The following is a 4,362-nucleotide window of genomic DNA, read 5'->3' on the forward strand; positions in this document are numbered from 1 at the left end:
CTGTGACATAGAGGATTCCACAGTTTCTTGTTCTCTTCTCTTTCATATGAGCAGGAGCAGAGACAAAGGCATTCTTGTTGAAGCTGACCCTGAACCTGAGAGGACCTTGAAGCGAAAGCTAAGAGAAGCTAAGACTCAACTCTCTGTTGAGGACCTGACCGAATTCTTCAAGGAGAAGAACCCATGGCAGCCGAAAACAACAACAATGCCAACAATGCAAGGAAGGTGCTGGGTGACTTTACTGCACCTACTCCCAATTTCTATGGGAGAAGCATCTCTATCCCTGCCATTAGAGCAAACAACTTTGAGCTTAAGCCTCAATTAGTTTCTCTAATGCAACAGAATTGCAAGTTCCATGGACTTCCAATGGAAGATCCTCATCAGTTCTTAGCTGAATTCTTGCAAATCTGTGACACAGTCAAGACTAATGGGGTAGACCCTGAGGTCTATAGACTGATGCTATTCCCTTTTGCTGTAAGAGACAGAGCTAGAATATGGTTGGACTCTCAACCTAAAGAAAGCCTGGACTCTTGGGAAAAGCTAGTCAATGCCTTCTTGGCAAAGTTCTTTCCACCACAAAGATGGAGTAAGCTTAGAGTGGAAGTCCAAACCTTCAGACAGAAGGATGGAGAATCCCTCTATGAAGCTTGGGAAAGATACAAACAATTGATCAGAAAATGTCCTTCTGACATGCTTTCTGAATGGAGCATCATAGGTATTTTCTATGATGGTCTCTCTGAACTATCCAAGATGTCTTTGGATAGCTCTGCTGGAGGATCTCTTCATCTGAAGAAGACGCCTACAGAGGCTCAAGAGCTAATTGAAATGGTTGCAAATAACCAATTCATGTACACTTCTGAAAGGAATCCTGTGAACAATGGGACAAGTCAGAAGAAAGGAGTTCTTGAGATTGATACTCTGAATGCCATATTGGCTCAGAATAAGATATTGACTCAACAAGTCAATTTGATTTCTCAAAGTCTGTCTGGAATGCAAAATGCACCAAGCAGTACTAAGGATGCTTCATCTGAGGAAGAAGCTTATGATCCTGAGAACCCTTTAATGGAAGAGGTGAATTACCTAGGAGAACCCTATGGTAACACCTATAATTCTTCATGGAGAAATCACCCAAATCTCTCATGGAAGAATCAAGAGAGACCTCAACAAGGTTTCAACAACAACAATGGTGGAAGAAACAGGTTTAACAATGGCAAACCTTTTCCATCATCTTCTCAGCAACAGACAGAGAATTCTAAGCAGAACCCCTCTGACTTAGCAACCATGGTCTCTGATCTAATCAAAACCACTCGAAGTTTCATGACTGAAACAAGGTCCTCCATTAGAAATTTGGAAGGACAAGTGGGACAGCTGAGCAAGAAAGTTACTGAACTCCCTCCAAGTACTCTTCCAAGCAACACAGAAGAAAATCCAAAAGGAGAGTGCAAAGCCATCAATATGGCCGAATTTGGAGAGGAAGGGGAGGAAGTGAACGCCACTGAGGAAGACCTCAATGGGCGTGCACTAGCCTCCAATGAGTTCCCCAATGAGGAACCATGGGAATCTGAGACTCAAAATGAGACCATAGAGATTCCATTAGACTTACTTCTGCCTTTCATGAGCTCTGATGAGTATTCTTCCTCTGAAGAGGATGAGTATGTCACTGAAGAGCAAGTTGCTAAATACCTTGGAGCAATCATGAAGCTAAATGACAAGTTATTTGGAAATGAGACTTGGGAGGATGAACTTCCTTTGCTCACCAAAGAACTGGATGACTTGTCTAGGCAGAAATTACCTCAAAAGAAACAAGATCTTGGGAAGTTTTCCATACCTTGTACCATAGGCACCATGACCTTCAAGAAGGCTCTGTGTGACTTAGGGTCAAGTGTGAACCTCATGCCTCTCTCAGTAATGGAGAAGCTAAGGATCTTTGAGGTACAAGCTGCCAAAATCTCACTAGAGATGGCAAACAACTCAAGAAAACAAGCTCATGGACTTGTAGAGAATGTTTTGGTTAAGATTGAAGACCATTACATCCCTACTGATTTCATAGTCCTAGAGACTGGGAAGTGCATGGATGAAAACATCATCCTTGGCAGACCTTTCCTAGCCACAGCAAAGGCTGTGATTGATGTTGATGGAGGTGAACTGATCATTCAAGTGAATGGAGAATCCCTTGTGTTTAAGGCTCAAGGATATCCCTCTGTCACCATAGAGATGAAGCATGAAGAGCTTCTCTCAAATCAGAGTCAAGAAGAGCCCCCACAGTCAAACTCTAAGTTTGGTGTTGGGAGGCCACAACCAAACTCTAAGTTTGGTGTTGAACCCCCACATTCAAACTCTAAGTTTGGTGTTGGGAGGTTCCAACATTGCTCTGAGTATCTGTAAGGCTCCATGAGAGTCCTCTGTCAAGCTACTGACATTAAAGAAGCGCTTGTTGGGAGGCAACCCAATGATTATAATTTATATAGTTTCTTTTGTTATTTTATGTTTTTTGTAGGTTGATGATCATAAGAAGTCACAAAATCCATTGAAAAGCAAAAACAAAATGAAAAACAGGAAGAAAATAGCACACCCTGGAGGAAGATGTTGCTGGCGTTCAAACGCCAGTAAACCTAGCAGTTGGGCGTTTAACGCCCAGTCTGGCACCATTCTGGGCGTTTAACGCCAGAAAGGGGCACCAGACTGGCGTTAAACGCCAGAAAAGGGCAAGAACCTGGCGTTAAACGCCAGGAATGGGCACCAGCCCGGCGTTTAACGCCAGAAATGGCTCAAAACGTGATTTTGAGCAACATTTGGTGCAGGGATGACTTTTCCTTGACACCACAGGATCTGTGGACCCCACAGGATCCCCACCACCACTCTCTCTCTTCTTCCCCCATTCACCAATCACCTCAATACCTCTTCCCCAAAACCCCTTCACCTATCAAGTCCCATCTTTCTCTTCACCACTCACATCCATCCTTCATAAAACCCCACCAACCTCACCCTTCAAATTCAAACCACTTTCCCTCCCAAACCCACCCAATATGACCGAACCCCATCTCCCCTCTCTCCTATAAATACCCTTCTTCACTCCTTCATTTTCACACAACCAAAACACCACTTCTCCCCCTCCTTGGCCGAATACACCACCATCTCCCTCTTCCTCATTTCTTCTTCTTCTACTCTCTTCTTTCTTCTTTTGCTCGAGGACGAGCAAACATTTTAAGTTTGGTGTGGTAAAAGCGTCGCTTTTTCGTTTTTCCATAACCATTATGGCATCCAAGGCCGGAGAAACCTCTAGAAAGAGGAAAGGGAAGGCAAAAGCTTCCACCTCCGAGTCATGGGAGATGGATAGGTTCATCTCAAAGGTGCATCAAGACCACTTCTATGAAGTTGTGGCCTTGAAGAAGGTGATCCCCGAGGTCCCCTTTTCACTCAAAAAGGGTGAATATCCGGAGATCCGCCATGAGATCCAAAGAAGAGGTTGGGAAGTACTTACCAACCCCATTCAACAAGTTGGAATCTTGATGGTTCAAGAGTTCTATGCCAATGCATGGATCACCAAGAGCCATGATCAAAGTATGAACCCGGATCCAAAGAATTATCTTACTATGGTTCGGGGGAAATACTTGGATTTTAGTCCGGAAAGTGTGAGGGTGGCGTTCAACTTGCCTATGATGCAAGGAGATGAACATCCTTACACAAGAAGGGTCAACTTTGATCAAAGGTTGGACCAAGTCCTCACAATCATATGTGAAGAGGGCGCACAATGGAGGAGAGATTCAAGAGGCAAGCCGGTTCAACTGAGAAGGCATGACCTCAAACTCGTGGCTAGAGGATGGTTGGAGTTTATCCAACGCTCAATCATTCCCACTAGCAACCGGTCCGAAGTTACTCTAGACCGGGCCATCATGATCCATAGCATCATGATTGGAGAAGAAGTGGAAGTTCATGAGGTTATAGCCCAAGAACTCTACAAGGTGGCGGATAAGTCCTCTACCTTAGCAAGGTTAGCCTTTCCTCACCTCATTTGTCATCTCTGTTATTCAGTTGGAGTTGACATAGAGGGAGACATCACAATTGATGAGGACAAGCCCATCACCAAGAAAAGGATGGAGCACACAAGAGACCCCTCTCATCATGAGATCCCTGAGATGCCTCAAGGGATGCACTTTCCTCCACAAAACTATTGGGAGCAACTAAACACCTCCCTAGGAGAATTGAGTTCCAACATGGGACAACTAAGGGTGGAGCATCAAGAACACTCCATTCTCCTCCATGAAATAAGAGAAGATCAAAGAATCATGAGAGAGGAGCAACAAAGGCAATGAAGAGACATTGAGGAGCTCAAGCACTCCATAGGACCTTCAAGAGGAAGGA

At 44.3% G+C, this 4,362-nt stretch overlaps 1 non-coding gene across 1 annotated transcript; it reads right to left on the reverse strand.

Annotated features, from left to right (window-relative positions):
• Nucleotides 1-588: 588 nt before the first annotated feature.
• LOC130956281 (small nucleolar RNA R71) lies at nucleotides 589-696 on the reverse strand. Its single transcript, XR_009077063.1, has one exon. It is a non-coding gene; the product is annotated as a small nucleolar RNA R71 (small nucleolar RNA).
• Between the last annotated feature and the right edge of the window lie 3,666 nt (nucleotides 697-4,362).

This window comes from Arachis stenosperma, chromosome 1 (assembly GCF_014773155.1).
Source record: "Arachis stenosperma cultivar V10309 chromosome 1, arast.V10309.gnm1.PFL2, whole genome shotgun sequence".
In the NCBI taxonomy this organism is placed as follows: domain Eukaryota; kingdom Viridiplantae; phylum Streptophyta; class Magnoliopsida; order Fabales; family Fabaceae; genus Arachis; species Arachis stenosperma.